Source organism: Barbus barbus, assembly GCF_936440315.1.
Source record: "Barbus barbus genome assembly, chromosome: 29".
Classification (NCBI taxonomy): Eukaryota; Metazoa; Chordata; class Actinopteri; order Cypriniformes; family Cyprinidae; genus Barbus; species Barbus barbus.
The window spans coordinates 83,918-100,000 of record NC_136757.1 but is presented as its reverse complement, the minus strand read 5'-3'; positions in this window follow the sequence as shown (position 1 = coordinate 100,000).

Genomic DNA, 16,083 nt, shown 5'->3' with positions numbered 1-16,083 from the left:
AGAGGGCCCCTCTGACCGATGGTCTGGTTCCCCGAGGCGGGCAGAGAGGGGTGCAGGAGAGAGGGCCCCCTCTGACAGATGGTCTGGTTCCCCGAGTCGGGCAGAGGGGGTGCAGCAGAGAGGGCCCCCTCCGGCCCAGCGTCTGGTTCCCTGAGGGCGGTCAGAGGGGGTTTAGGAGAGTCGGCCCCTTCAGGCCGGAGCCGTGGTTCCCCGAGTCGGGCAGAGGGGGTGAGCGAGAGCGAGGAGGAGACGTTGGATTTTGGAGTTGGATTCTGGTGAGTTTCACCACTATTGGTGAAGTCGGAAGGCGAGGGGGTGCAGGAGGCTTGTATCTCCGGCCCCCGAGGGACCTCAGGCTCGGGGACGGCGGCGTCCGATAGGGCTCTCCCAGCTCTAATTTTACCCCGAGTTTGGTGGAGTTTGTCCCCTTCTAGGGTGAGTTATTCCCGGTCAAAGTTTCAACTTTGGAGGCCTGTATCTCCGGCCCCCGAGGGAGCTTAGGTTCAGGGACGGAGGCGTTGGATAGGGGTCTCCCAGCTCTAATTTTACCCCGAGTTTGGTGGAGTTTGTCCCCTTCTAGGGTGAGTTATTCCCGGTCAAAGTTTCAACTTTGGAGGCCTGTATCTCCGGCCCCCGAGGGAGCTTAGGTTCAGGGACGGTGGCGTTGGATAGGGGCCGTCGAGCTATTGAAACACCCCGAGTTTGGTGGAGTTTTTCCCCGCCTAGGGTGAGTTATTCCCGGTCAAAGTTTCAACTTTGGAGGCCTGTATCTCTGGCCCCCGAGGACCTCAGGCTCGGGGACGGTGGCGTTGGATAGGGGTCTCCCGGCTCTAATTTTACCCCGAGTTTGGTGGAGTTTGTCCCCTTCTAGGGTGAGTTATTCCCGGTCAAAGTTTCAACTTTGGAGGCCTGTATCTCTGGCCCCCGAGGACCTCAGGCTCGGGGACGGTGGCGTTGGATAGGGGTCTCCCGGCTCTAATTTTACCCCGAGTTTGGTGGAGTTTGTCCCCTTCTAGGGTGAGTTATTCCCGGTCAAAGTTTCAACTTTGGAGGCCTGTATCTCTGGCCCCCGAGGACCTCAGGCTCGGGGACGGTGGCGTTGGATAGGGGTCTCCCGGCTCTAATTTTACCCCGAGTTTGGTGGAGTTTGTCCCCTTCTAGGGTGAGTTATTCCCGGTCAAAGTTTCAACTTTGGAGGCCTGTATCTCCGGCCCCCGAAGGACCTTAGGTTCAGGGACGGCGGCGTTGGATAGGGGTCTCCCAGCTCTAATTTTACCCCGAGTTAGGTGGAGTTTGTCCCCTTCTAGGGTTAGTTATTCCCGGTCAAAGTTTCAACTTTGGGGGGCTCTATCTCCGGCCCCCGAGGGAGCTTAGGTTCAGGGACGGTGGCGTTGGATAGGGGTCTCCCAGCTCTAATTTTACCCCGAGTTTGGTGGAGTTTGTCCCCTTCTAGGGTTAGTTATTCCCGGTCAAAATTTCAACTTTGGGGGGCTCTATCTCCGGCCCCCGAGGGAGCTTAGGTTCAGGGACGGTGGCGTTGGATAGGGGTCTCCCAGCTCTAATTTTACCCCGAGTTTGGTGGAGTTTGTCCCCGCCTAGGGTGAGTTATTCCTGGTCAAAGTTTCAACTTTGGGGGGCTCTATCTCCGGCCCCCGAGGGAGCTTAGGTTCAGGGACGGTGGCGTTGGATAGGGGTCTCCCAGCTCTAATTTTACCCCGAGTTTGGTGGAGTTTGTCCCCTTCTAGGGTGAGTTATTCCCGGTCAAAGTTTCAAATTTGGAGGCCTGTATCTCCGGCCCCCGAAGGACCTTAGGTTCAGGGACGGCGGCGTTGGATAGGGGTCTCCCAGCTCTAATTTTACCCCGAGTTTGGTGGAGTTTGTCCCCTTCTAGGGTGAGTTATTCCCGGTCAAAGTTTCAACTTTGGAGGCCTGTATCTCTGGCCCCCGAGGACCTCAGGCTCGGGGACGGTGGCGTTGGATAGGGGTCTCCCAGCTCTAATTTTACCCCGAGTTTGGTGGAGTTTGTCCCCTTCTAGGGTGAGTTATTCCCGGTCAAAGTTTCAACTTTGGAGGCCTGTATCTCTGGCCCCCGAGGACCTCAGGCTCGGGGACGGTGGCGTTGGATAGGGGTCTCCCAGCTCTAATTTTACCCCGAGTTTGGTGGAGTTTGTCCCCGCCTAGGGTGAGTTATTCCCGGTCAAATTTTCAACTTTGGAGGCCTGTATCTCCGGCCCCCGAGGGACCTTAGGTTCAGGGACGGTGGCGTTGGATAGGGGTCTCCCATCTCTAATTTTACCCCGAGTTTGGTGGAGTTTGTCCCCGCCTAGGGTGAGTTATTCCCGGTCAAAGTTTCAACTTTGGAGGCCTGTATCTCTGGCCCCCGAGGACCTCAGGCTCGGGGACGGTGGCGTTGGATAGGGGTCTCCCAGCTCTAATTTTACCCCGAGTTTGGTGGAGTTTGTCCCCGCCTAGGGTGAGTTATTCCCGGTCAAAGTTTCAACTTTGGAGGCCTGTATCTCTGGCCCCCGAGGACCTCAGGCTCGGGGACGGTGGCGTTGGATAGGGGTCTCCCAGCTCTAATTTTACCCCGAGTTTGGTGGAGTTTGTCCCCGCCTAGGGTGAGTTATTCCTGGTCAAAGTTTCAACTTTGGAGGCCTGTATCTCTGGCCCCCGAGGACCTCAGGCTCGGGGACGGTGGCGTTGGATAGGGGTCTCCCGGCTCTAATTTTACCCCGAGTTTGGTGGAGTTTGTCCCCTTCTAGGGTGAGTTATTCCCGGTCAAAGTTTCAACTTTGGAGGCCTGTATCTCCGGCCCCCGAAGGACCTTAGGTTCAGGGACGGCGGCGTTGGATAGGGGTCTCCCAGCTCTAATTTTACCCCGAGTTAGGTGGAGTTTGTCCCCTTCTAGGGTTAGTTATTCCCGGTCAAAGTTTCAACTTTGGGGGGCTCTATCTCCGGCCCCCGAGGGAGCTTAGGTTCAGGGACGGTGGCGTTGGATAGGGGTCTCCCAGCTCTAATTTTACCCCGAGTTTGGTGGAGTTTGTCCCCTTCTAGGGTTAGTTATTCCCGGTCAAAATTTCAACTTTGGGGGGCTCTATCTCCGGCCCCCGAGGGAGCTTAGGTTCAGGGACGGTGGCGTTGGATAGGGGTCTCCCAGCTCTAATTTTACCCCGAGTTTGGTGGAGTTTGTCCCCGCCTAGGGTGAGTTATTCCTGGTCAAAGTTTCAACTTTGGGGGGCTCTATCTCCGGCCCCCGAGGGAGCTTAGGTTCAGGGACGGTGGCGTTGGATAGGGGTCTCCCAGCTCTAATTTTACCCCGAGTTTGGTGGAGTTTGTCCCCTTCTAGGGTGAGTTATTCCCGGTCAAAGTTTCAAATTTGGAGGCCTGTATCTCCGGCCCCCGAAGGACCTTAGGTTCAGGGACGGCGGCGTTGGATAGGGGTCTCCCAGCTCTAATTTTACCCCGAGTTTGGTGGAGTTTGTCCCCTTCTAGGGTGAGTTATTCCCGGTCAAAGTTTCAACTTTGGAGGCCTGTATCTCTGGCCCCCGAGGACCTCAGGCTCGGGGACGGTGGCGTTGGATAGGGGTCTCCCAGCTCTAATTTTACCCCGAGTTTGGTGGAGTTTGTCCCCTTCTAGGGTGAGTTATTCCCGGTCAAAGTTTCAACTTTGGAGGCCTGTATCTCTGGCCCCCGAGGACCTCAGGCTCGGGGACGGTGGCGTTGGATAGGGGTCTCCCAGCTCTAATTTTACCCCGAGTTTGGTGGAGTTTGTCCCCGCCTAGGGTGAGTTATTCCCGGTCAAATTTTCAACTTTGGAGGCCTGTATCTCCGGCCCCCGAGGGACCTTAGGTTCAGGGACGGTGGCGTTGGATAGGGGTCTCCCATCTCTAATTTTACCCCGAGTTTGGTGGAGTTTGTCCCCGCCTAGGGTGAGTTATTCCCGGTCAAAGTTTCAACTTTGGAGGCCTGTATCTCTGGCCCCCGAGGACCTCAGGCTCGGGGACGGTGGCGTTGGATAGGGGTCTCCCAGCTCTAATTTTACCCCGAGTTTGGTGGAGTTTGTCCCCGCCTAGGGTGAGTTATTCCCGGTCAAAGTTTCAACTTTGGAGGCCTGTATCTCTGGCCCCCGAGGACCTCAGGCTCGGGGACGGTGGCGTTGGATAGGGGTCTCCCAGCTCTAATTTTACCCCGAGTTTGGTGGAGTTTGTCCCCGCCTAGGGTGAGTTATTCCTGGTCAAAGTTTCAACTTTGGGGGGCTCTATCTCCGGCCCCCGAGGGAGCTTAGGTTCAGGGACGGTGGCGTTGGATAGGGGTCTCCCAGCTCTAATTTTACCCCGAGTTTGGTGGAGTTTGTCCCCTTCTAGGGTTAGTTATTCCCGGTCAAAGTTTCAAATTTGGAGGCCTGTATCTCCGGCCCCCGAAGGACCTTAGGTTCAGGGACGGCGGCGTTGGATAGGGGTCTCCCAGCTCTAATTTTACCCCGAGTTTGGTGGAGTTTGTCCCCTTCTAGGGTGAGTTATTCCCGGTCAAAGTTTCAACTTTGGAGGCCTGTATCTCTGGCCCCCGAGGACCTCAGGCTCGGGGACGGTGGCGTTGGATAGGGGTCTCCCAGCTCTAATTTTACCCCGAGTTTGGTGGAGTTTGTCCCCTTCTAGGGTGAGTTATTCCCGGTCAAAGTTTCAACTTTGGAGGCCTGTATCTCTGGCCCCCGAGGACCTCAGGCTCGGGGACGGTGGCGTTGGATAGGGGTCTCCCAGCTCTAATTTTACCCCGAGTTTGGTGGAGTTTGTCCCCGCCTAGGGTGAGTTATTCCCGGTCAAATTTTCAACTTTGGAGGCCCGTATCTCCGGCCCCCGAGGGACCTTAGGTTCAGGGACGGTGGCGTTGGATAGGGGTCTCCCATCTCTAATTTTACCCCGAGTTTGGTGGAGTTTGTCCCCGCCTAGGGTGAGTTATTCCCGGTCAAAGTTTCAACTTTGGAGGCCTGTATCTCTGGCCCCCGAGGACCTCAGGCTCGGGGACGGTGGCGTTGGATAGGGGTCTCCCAGCTCTAATTTTACCCCGAGTTTGGTGGAGTTTGTCCCCGCCTAGGGTGAGTTATTCCCGGTCAAAGTTTCAACTTTGGAGGCCTGTATCTCTGGCCCCCGAGGACCTCAGGCTCGGGGACGGTGGCGTTGGATAGGGGTCTCCCAGCTCTAATTTTACCCCGAGTTTGGTGGAGTTTGTCCCCGCCTAGGGTGAGTTATTCCCGGTCAAATTTTCAACTTTGGAGGCCTGTATCTCCGGCCCCCGAGGGACCTTAGGTTCAGGGACGGTGGCGTTGGATAGGGGTCTCCCATCTCTAATTTTACCCCGAGTTTGGTGGAGTTTGTCCCCTTCTAGGGTGAGTTATTCCCGGTCAAAGTTTCAAATTTGGAGGCCTGTATCTCTGGCCCCCGAGGACCTCAGGCTCGGGGACGGTGGCGTTGGATAGGGGTCTCCCAGCTCAAATTTTACCCCGAGTTTGGTGGAGTTTGTCCCCTTCTAGGGTGAGTTATTCCCGGTCAAAGTTTCAACTTTGGAGGCCTGTATCTCCGGCCCCCGAAGGACCTTAGGTTCAGGGATGGCGGCGTTGGATAGGGCTCTCCCAGCTCTAATTTTACCCCGAGTTTGGTGGAGTTTGTCCCCTTCTAGGGTGAGTTATTCCCGGTCAAAGTTTCAACTTTGGAGGCCTGTATCTCCGGCCCCCGAGGGACCTTAGGTTCAGGGACGGTGGCGTTGGATAGGAGCCGTCGAGCTGTTAAAACGCCCCGAGTTTGGTGGAGTTTGACCCCGCCTAGGGTGAGTTATTCCCGGTCAAAATTTCAACTTTGGGGGGCTCTATCTCCGGCCCCCGAGGGACCTCGGGCTCGGGGACGGCGGCGTCGGAGCGGGGAGGACGAGCTCTGTCGCGATCCGTCGTCGTCTCATTTTCGGGCTCGGGTCGAACTTCCAGGCCCTTCGAGGTAGCTCGTCGTGCCCGGGACGGTGAGCTTTGGGCGGCCAGAAGGAGGTGGCTCGAGAGGGGTGGATGAAATAGGTTTTTCGCTCGTAACTCGGCGAGGCGGGGGTCCTCGGGGCCGAAACTCGGGGTGACGGTAGGGCTCTTCGGGCCCGTCCGAACGCGACCGGCCCCGAGTTCCGGGGCGCTCCGGTTCCGGAGTTACGGGGGTCTTTGTCCGAAACTTTGCGGGGCCGTAGCTCGGCCGCCCTCGGGGCTATCGACGCGGGCCAGGCGGCTTCCGATAGAGGGCGGGCGGGCCTATCGAACGAGCCCCGTTCCGTGGAGTTGGCCCGCGCCTAGGGTGAGTTATTCTCGGTCAAAGTTTCAACTTTGGAGGCCTGTATCTCTGGCCCCCGAGGGACCTCAGGCTCGGGGACGGTGGCGTTGGATAGGGGCCTCCCAGCTCTAATTTTACCCCGAGTTTGGTGGAGTTTGTCCCCGCCTAGGGTGAGTTATTCCCGGTCAAAGTTTCAAATTTGGAGGCCTGTATCTCCGGCCCCCGAGGGAGCTTAGGTTCAGGGACGGTGGCGTTGGATAGGGGCCGTCGAGCTGTTAAAACGCCCCGAGTTTGGTGGAGTTTTTCCCCTTCTAGGGTGAGTTATTCCCGGTCAAAGTTTCAAATTTGGAGGCCCGTATCTCCGGCCCCCGAGGGAGCTTAGGTTCAGGGACGGTGGCGTTGGATAGGGGCTGTCGAGCTGTTAAAACGCCCCGAGTTTGGTGGAGTTTTTCCCCGCCTAGGGTGAGTTATTCCCGGTCAAAGTTTCAACTTTGGGGGGCTCTATCTCCGGCCCCCGAGGGACCTCGGGCTCGGGGACGGTGGCGTCGGATAGGGGCCGTCGAGCTGTTAAAACGCCCCGAGTTTGGTGTAGTTCCTCCCCGCCTAGGGTGAGTTATTCCCGGTCAAAGTTTCAACTTTGGGGGGCTCTATCTCCGGCCCCCGAGGGACCTCGGGCTCGGGGACGGTGGCGTCGGATAGGGGCCGTCGAGCTGTTAAAACGCCCCGAGTTTGGTGTAGTTCCTCCCCGCCTAGGGTGAGTTATTCCCGGTCAAAGTTTCAACTTTGGGGGGCTCTCTCTCCGGCCCCCGAGGGACCTCGGGCTCGGGGACGGCGGCGTTGGATAGGGGCCGTCGAGCTGTTAAAACGCCCCGAGTTTGGTGTAGATCGTCCACGCCTAGGGTGAGTTATTCCCGGTCAAAGTTTCAACTTTGGGGGGCTCTATCTCCGGCCCCCGAGGGACCTCGGGCTCGGGGACGGTGGCGTCGGAGCGGGGAGGACGAGCTCTGTCGCGATCCGTCGTCGTCTCATTTTTGGGCTCGGGTCGAACTTCCAGGCCCTTCGAGGTACCTCGTCATGCCCAGGAGAGAGCACCTCTCGGGCTTGCCTCGAAGGTCGTGGACCCTGGAGGAATTTCCGCTCAGAAAAATGACTAAGTCGATAATGGGGGCTTGGGCCAGACTTCCACCCTCTCAGAGGTACCGCGGCAGGCCGACGAAGGTGCCTCTTCCTCGGGCATTTCCGGATTCGACCGCGACCTGGAGGTCCGTTCGTTAGAGGGTTTGATTTTCGCAGGCGATTTCGATTTTGGCGACGCGTAAAAAAGTGACCTTGGGGGCTTTTTCGAGCGATGCCGTGCCCATGGGGGGGTCGCCCCGGGGGGGCCTAACGGACCCCCAAGCCCCTCGCTCCGTAACGATGAAAGCTAAGCTCCAGGGGCTTTTTCGAGCGATGCCATGCCCAGGTAAGGGTGACCCTGGCGGGGTCTGAGGCACCCCCGCGCCCCCCCCTCTATAACGATGAAAGCTAAGCTCCAGGGGCTTTTTCGAGCGATGCCGTGCCCAGGGAAGGGTGACCCTGGCGGGGTACGACGTACCCCCACGCCCCTCACTCCAGGAATTGACGGTTCTCTATAACGATGAACGCTAAGCTCCAGGGGCTTTTTCGAGCGATGCCGTGCCCAGGGAAGGGTGACCCTGGGGGGGTCCGACGTGCCCCCACGCCCCTCACTCTATAACGATGAAAGCTAAGCTCCAGGGGCTTTTTCGAGCGATGCCGTGCCCAGGGAAGGGTGACCCTGGCGGGGTCTAACGTACCCCCACGCCCCTCACTCCAGGAATTGACGGTTCTCTATAACGATGAAAGCTAAGCTCCGGGGGCTTTTTCGAGCGATGCCGTGCCCAGGGAAGGGTGACCCTGGGGGGGTCCGACGTACCCCCACGCCCCTCACTCTAAAACGATGAAAGCTAAGCTCCAGGGGCTTTTTCGAGCGATGCCGTGCCCAGGGAAGGGTGACCCTGGCGGGGTCTAACGTACCCCCACGCCCCTCACTCCAGGCATTGACGGTTCTCTATAACGATGAAAGCTAAGCTCCAGGGGCTTTTTCGAGCGACGCCGTGCCCAGGGAAGGGTGACCCTGGCGGGGTCTAACGTACCCCCACGCCCCTCACTCCGTAACGATGAAAGCTAAGCTCCAGGGGCTTTTTCGAGCGATGCCGTGCCCAGGGAAGGGTGACCCTGGCGGGGTCTAACGTACCCCCACGCCCCTCACTCCAGGCATTGACGGTTCTCTATAACGATGAAAGCTAAGCTCCAGGGGCTTTTTCGAGCGATGCCGTGCCCAGGGAAGGGTGACCCTGGCGGGGTCTAACGTACCCCCACGCCCCTCACTCCAGGCATTGACGGTTCTCTATAACGATGAAAGCTAAGCTCCAGGGGCTTTTTCGAGCGATGCCGTGCCCAGGGAAGGGTGACCCTGGCGGGGTCTAACGTACCCCCACGCCCCTCACTCCAGGCATTGACGGTTCTCTATAACGATGAAAGCTAAGCTCCAGGGGCTTTTTCGAGCGATGCCGTGCCCAGGGAAGGGTGACCCTGGCGGGGTCTAACGTACCCCCACGCCCCTCACTCCAGGCATTGACGGTTCTCTATAACGATGAAAGCTAAGCTCCAGGGGCTTTTTCGAGCGACGCCGTGCCCAGGGAAGGGTGACCCTGGCGGGGTCTAACGTACCCCCACGCCCCTCACTCCAGGCATTGACGGTTCAATATAACGATGAAAGCTAAGCTCCAGGGGCTTTTTCGAGCGACGCCGTGCCCAGGGAAGGGTGACCCTGGCGGGGTCTAACGTACCCCCACGCCCCTCACTCCGTAACGATGAAAGCTAAGCTCCAGGGGCTTTTTCGAGCGACGCCGTGCCCAGGGAAGGGTGACCCTGGCGGGGTCTAACGTACCCCCACGCCCCTCACTCCAGGAATTGACGGTTCTCTATAACGATGAAAGCTAAGCTCCAGGGGCTTTTTCGAGCGATGCCGTGCCCAGGGAAGGGTGACCCTGGGGGGGTCTGACGTACCCCCACGCCCCTCACTCTAAAACGATGAAAGCTAAGCTCCAGGGGCTTTTTCGAGCGATGCCGTGCCCAGGGAAGGGTGACCCTGGCGGGGTCTAACGTACCCCCACGCCCCTCACTCCAGGAATTGACGGTTCTCTATAACGATGAACGCTAAGCTCCAGGGGCTTTTTCGAGCGACGGTATGCCCACAGAGGCATCTCCTGGTTGGGGTCGGCACTTCCCCAACGCCCCTCGGTCCGGTTGCGGTTGACGAGCTCCAGGGGCTTTATCGAGCGACGGTATGCCCAGAGAGGCATCTCCTGGTTGGGGTCGGCACGTCCCCGACGCCCCTCGGTCCGTTCTGGGATGACCAGTGGCGAAGGCGGCTCCAGGGCCTCCGCCGCCCGGGCCGCGTCCGACGAGGGCTCGCCCCTCTCGGCCCGGCCTCGCGGTGCGTGGACCCTGGAGGAATTCGGGCTCGAAAAAATGACTAAGTCGCAAATGGGGGCTTGGGCCGTACTTCCACCCTCTCAGAGGTACCGAGGCAGGCCGACGAAGGTGCCTCGTCCCGGGCAGGATCCGGATTCGACCGCGACCCTGGAGGTCCGTTCGTTAGAGGGTTTCATTTCCGAAGGCGATTTCGATTTTGAAAACGCGTAAATTTGTGGACTTAGGTTTTGAACGCTTCGAAAAGCAAAGCTCCAGGGGCATTATCGAGCGATGCCAGGCCCAGGGAAGGATCACCCTGGCGGGGTAGAACGCCCCTCGCTCTATAACGACGAAAGCAAAGCTCCAGGGGCTTTATCGAGCGAAGGCATGCCCAGAGAGGCATCTCCTGGTTGGGGTCGGCACTTCCCCAACGCCCCTCGGTCCGGTTGCGGTTGACGAGCTCCAGGGGCTTTAACGAGCGAAGGTATGCCCAGAGAGGCATCTCCTGGTTGGGGTCGGCACTTCCCCAGCGCCCCTCGGTCCTGTTGCGGTTGACGAGCTCCAGGGGCGTTATCGAGAGATGGAATGCCCAGAGAGGCATCTCCTGGTTGGGGTCGGCACTTCCCCAACGCCCCTCGGTCCGGTTGCGGTTGACGAGCTCCAGGGGCTTTATCGAGCGAAGGTATGCCCAGAGAGGCATCTCCTCGTCGGGGTCGGCAGGTCCCCGACGCCCCTCGGTCCGTTCTGGGATGACCAGTGGCGAAGGCGGCTCCAGGGCCTCCGCCGCCAGGGCCTCGTCCGACGAGGGCTCGCCCCTCTCGGCCCGGCCTCGCGGTGCGTGGACCCTGGAGGAATTTCCGCTCAGAAAAATGACTAAGTCGATAATGGGGGCTTGGGCCAGACTTCCACCCTCTCCGAGGTACCGAGGCAGGCCGACGAAGGTGCCTCGTCCCGGGCACGTTCCGGATTCGACCGCGACCCTGGAGGTCCGTTCGTTAGAGGGTTTCATTTCCGAAGGCGATTTCGATTTTGGCGACGCGTAAATTTGTGGACTTAGGTTTTGAACGCTTCGAAAAGCAAAGCTCCAGGGGCATTATCGAGCGATGCCAGGCCCAGGGAAGGATCACCCTGGCGGGGTAGAACGCCCCTCGCTCTATAACGACGAAAGCAAAGCTCCAGGGGCGTTTTCGAGAGATGGAATGCCCAGAGAGGCATCTCCTGGTTGGGGTCGGCACTTCCCCAACGCCCCTCGGTCCGGTTGCGGTTGACGAGCTCCAGGGGCTTTATCGAGCGAAGGTATGCCCAGAGAGGCATCTCCTCGTCGGGGTCGGCAGGTCCCCGACGCCCCTCGGTCCGTTCTGGGATGACCAGTGGCGAAGGCGGCTCCAGGGCCTCCGCCGCCCGGGCCGCGTCCGACGAGGGCTCGCCCCTCTCGGCCCGGCCTCGCGGTGCGTGGACCCTGGAGGAATTCGGGCTCGAAAAAATGACTAAGTCGCAAATGGGGGCTTGGGCCGTACTTCCACCCTCTCAGAGGTACCGAGGCAGGCCGACGAAGGTGCCTCGTCCCGGGCAGGATCCGGATTCGACCGCGACCATGGAGGTCGGTCCGTTAGGGGAAGGCGTTCGTACGTGCCATCTGGGCTGCAGGAAGGGGTCACCGAAGGCGTTCTGGGGTGACCAGTGGCGAAGGCGGCTCCAGGGCCTCCGCCGCCCGGGCCGCGTCCGACGAGGGCTCGCCCCTCTCGGCCCGGCCTCGCGGTGCGTGGACCCTGGAGGAATTCGGGCTCGAAAAAACGACTAAGTCGCAAATGGGGGCTTGGGCCATACTTCCACCCTCTCCGAGGTACCGCGGCAGGCCGACGAAGGTGCCTCTTCCTCGGGCGTTTCCGGATTCGACCGCGACCCTGGAGGTCCGTTCGTTAGAGGGTTTGATTTCCGAAGGCGATTTCGATTTTGGCGACGCGTAATTTTGTGGACTTAGGTTTTGAACGCTTCAAAAACGAAGCTCCAGGGGCGGCGTAGAGGGACGCCTGGCCCACGTACCCGCACCCCCGGCGGGGAAACGGCAACCGAGCCCACGCGTGGTCGCCAGGGAAGGCGAGGAGCGGCGGCGTCCGGGTGACCAGTGGCGAAGGCGGCTCCAGGGCCTCCGCCGTCCGGACCGCGTCCGACGAGGGCTCGCCCCTCTCGGACGGGCCTCTCGGGGCGTGGACCCTGGAGGAATTCGGGCAAAAAAAAACGACTAAGTCGCAAATGGGGGCTTGGGCCATACTTCCACCCTCTCCGAGGTACCGCGGCAGGCCGACGAAGGTGCCTCTTCCTCGGGCGTTTCCGGATTCGACCGCGACCCTGGAGGTCCGTTCGTTAGAGGGTCTGATTTCCGAAGGCGATTTCGATTTTGGCGACGCGTAATTTTGTGGACTTAGGTTTTGAACGCTTCAAAAACGAAGCTCCAGGGGCGGCGTAGAGGGACGCCTGGCCCACGTGCCCGCACCCCCGGCGGGTTCAGAACAAGAACGCGTCGAACACGGACCAGAGACTCGGGGGGGGGCGCGATCGCGTCCCTCCCGTCCGCCCCCGAGAGGGGTGCCGGGCGAACCTTTTCCCGCCGATCGACCGGAACGCGAAGCGCGCCCGAGGTAGGGCCCCACCCGGCCGAGCGAAGGTCTTGGAGCGCGGCAGACCTCACCGGCCGCTATGGGTCGGGTGCTCCTAGGGGCGACGAAGGTGGGCTTTCGGTACGGTGACCCGAGGGCTAAAGCTCACCTTGCCCGTCTCGAATGCGCACGAGAATACCCCCTTCGGGGGGCGCCCGCCTTACTTGGGAGACTCAGACGGCCGGTCTATCTTCGAAGGTCCGCCACCGGCGGACGGAGAGGGGCCTGCGGCGAAGGAAGGTTCAGGTTCAGGTTCAGGTTGAGGGTCAGGTGTCCGCCCTCGGCGCCACGGGCGCCAGCCGCACTCCTCCCGTCCCCGCGAAACGCACTTTTCCTCTTTACGGCTGCGATCCAGCGGCCACCCCACCCAGAGTCGCGGTACATAAGTCAGCCTGACGGCGGAGAGAGGCTGCCGCAGCGTCGCCCTATGAGCGGCCGCACCGGCGAGGGCGCGACCGGGAACGGAGGACGCCATGCCTCCTTCCTCCGGGCGCCCCTCGGGCGGAGCGAGACCCGCGTGTAGGACTCCAGCGCGCTGCGGTCGTCGTCCCCTCCCCTTCACGGAGGGCCTATTACCCGGTGGTTCCTGCCAGTAACGCACGCTCGTGTCCGAGGTTAACGGTACGTACGTCAGCCTGACGGCGGAGAGAGGCCGCCGCAGCGTCGCCCTATGAGCGGCCGCACCGGCGAGGGGCGCGTCCCCTCGCGGAGCGAGACCCGTGTGTAGGACTCGAGCGCGCTGCGGTCGTCCCCCGCTCCCCTTCACGGAGGGCCTATTTACCCGGTGGTTCCTGCCCAGGAACGCACGCTCGTCTCAAAGATTAAGCCGTGTAGGGTGTATGAATACACACGGCCGGTACGGTGAAACTGCGAACGAAAGAACGGCAAGGGCGAAGGCAGATCGCCCTGGCGGGGCCTAACACACCCCCGCGCCCCTCACTCTGTAACGATGAGAGCTAAGCTCCAGGGGCTTTATCGAGCGACGGAATGCCCAGAGAGGCATCTCCTCGTCGGGGTTGGCTGGTCCCCGACGCCCCTCGGTCCGGTTGCGGTTGACGAGCTAAAAGGGGCTTTATCGAGCGATGATTTATGCCCAGATCGCTCTGGCGGGGCCTAACGCACCCCCGCGCCCCTCACTCTGTAACGATGAAAGCTAAGCTCCAGGGGCTTTTTCGAGCGACGGAATGCCCAGAGAGGCATCTCCTCGTCGGGGTTGGCTGGTCCCCGACGCCCCTTCGGTCCGGTTGCGGTTGACGAGCTAAAAGGGGCTTTATCGAGCGATGATTTATGCCCAGATCGCTCTGGCGGGGCCTAACACACCCCCGCGCCCCTCACTCTGTAACGATGAAATGCTAAGCTCCAGGGGCTTTTTCGAGCGACGGAATGCCCAGAGAGGCATCTCCTCGTCGGGGTTGGCAGGCCCCCGACGCCCCTCGCTCCAGACGGAGCGCCTCGGCGGGGTGGGCAGGACCCCGAATCGGTTCTAGGTAACGTTTTGCGCCGAGCTCCGGGGGAGTACCGGTGGAGGTCTGATCAGCCTACCGCCGGTGCTCCTTCGGACACCGCCCGGCCTCGGGGTGACCAGTGGCCCTGGAGGAATTTCGGCTCGAAAAAACGACTAAGTCGACAACGGGGGCTCGGGCCGTACTTCCACCCTCTCAGAGGTACCGCGGCAGGCCGACGAAGGCGCCTCTTCCCCGGGCAGGTTCCGGATTCGACCGCGACCCTGGAGGTGGGTCCGTTAGGGCAAGGAAATTTTGTGGACTTAGGTTTTGAACGCTTCGAAAAGCAAAGCTCCAGGGGCTTTATCGAGCGATGCCAGGCCCAGGGAAGGATCACCCTGGCGGGGTAGAACGCCCCTCGCTCTGTAACGTTGAAAGCAAAGCTCCAGGGGCTTTATCGAGCGAAGGTATGCCCAGAGAGGCATCTCCTGGTTGGGGTCGGCACTTCCCCAACGCCCCTCGGTCCGGTTGCGGTTGACGAGCTCCAGGGGCTTTATCGAGCGAAGGTATGCCCAGAGAGGCATCTCCTGGTTGGGGTCGGCACTTCCCCAACGCCCCTCGGTCCGGTTGCGGTTGACGAGCTCCAGGGGCTTTATCGAGCGAAGGTATGCCCAGAGAGGCATCTCCTGGTTGGGGTCGGCACTTCCCCAACGCCCCTCGGTCCGGTTGCGGTTGACGAGCTCCAGGGGCTTTATCGAGCGAAGGTATGCCCAGAGAGGCATCTCCTGGTTGGGGTCGGCACTTCCCCAACGCCCCTCGGTCCGGTTGCGGTTGACGAGCTCCAGGGGCTTTATCGAGCGAAGGTATGCCCAGAGAGGCATCTCCTGGTTGGGGTCGGCACTTCCCCAACGCCCCTCGGTCCGTTCTGGGGTTACCAGTGGCGAAGGCGGCTCCAGGGCCTCCGCCGCCCGGGCCGCGTCCGACGAGGGCTAGCCCCTCTCGGGCCGGCCCGGCGGTGCGTGGACCCTGGAGGAATTTGGGCTCGAAAAAACGACTAAGTCGCAAATGGGGGCTTGGGCCATACTTCCACCCTCTCCGAGGTACCGCGGCAGGCCGACGAAGGTGCCTCTTCCTCGGGCATTTCCGGATTCGACCGCGACCCTGGAGGTCCGTTCGTTAGAGGGTCTGATTTCCGAAGGCGATTTCGATTTTGGCGACGCGTAATTTTGTGGACTTAGGTTTTGAACGCTTCGAAAAGCAAAGCTCCAGGGGCTTTATCGAGCGATGCCAGGCCCAGGGAAGGATCACCCTGGCGGGGTAGAACGCCCCTCGCTCTATAACGACGAAAGCAAAGCTCCAGGGGCTTTATCGAGCGAAGGTATGCCCAGAGAGGCATCTCCTGGTTGGGGTCGGCACTTCCCCGACGCCCCTCGGTCCGGTTGTGGTTGACGAGCTCCAGGGGCTTTATCGAGCGAAGGTATGCCCAGAGAGGCATCTCCTGGTTGGGGTCGGCACTTCCCCGACGCCCCTCGGTCCGGTTGTGGTTGACGAGCTCCAGGGGCTTTATCGAGCGAAGGTATGCCCAGAGAGGCATCTCCTGGTTGGGGTCGGCACTTCCCCGACGCCCCTCGGTCCGGTTGCGGTTGACGAGCTCCAGGGGCTTTATCGAGCGAAGGTATGCCCAGGGAGGCATCTCCTGGTTGGGGTCGGCACTTCCCCAACGCCCCTCGGTCCGGTTGCGGTTGACGAGCTCCAGGGGCTTTATCGAGCGAAGGTATGCCCAGAGAGGCATCTCCTGGTTGGGGTCGGCACTTCCCCAACGCCCCTCGGTCCGTTCTGGGGTTACCAGTGGCGAAGGCGGCTCCAGGGCCTCCGCCGCCCGGGTCGCGTCCGACGAGGGCTAGCCCCTCTCGGGCCGGCCCGGCGGTGCGTGGACCCTGGAGGAATTCGGGCTCGAAAAAACGACTAAGTCGCAAATGGGGGCTTGGGCCATACTTCCACCCTCTCCGAGGTACCGCGGCAGGCCGACGAAGGTGCCTCTTCCTCGGGCATTTCCGAATTCGACCGCGACCCTGGAGGTCCGTTCGTTAGAGGGTTTGATTTCCGAAGGCGATTTCGATTTTGGCGACGCGTAATTTTGTGGACTTAGGTTTTGAACGCTTCGAAAAGCAAAGCTCCAGGGGCTTTATCGAGCGATGCCAGGCCCAG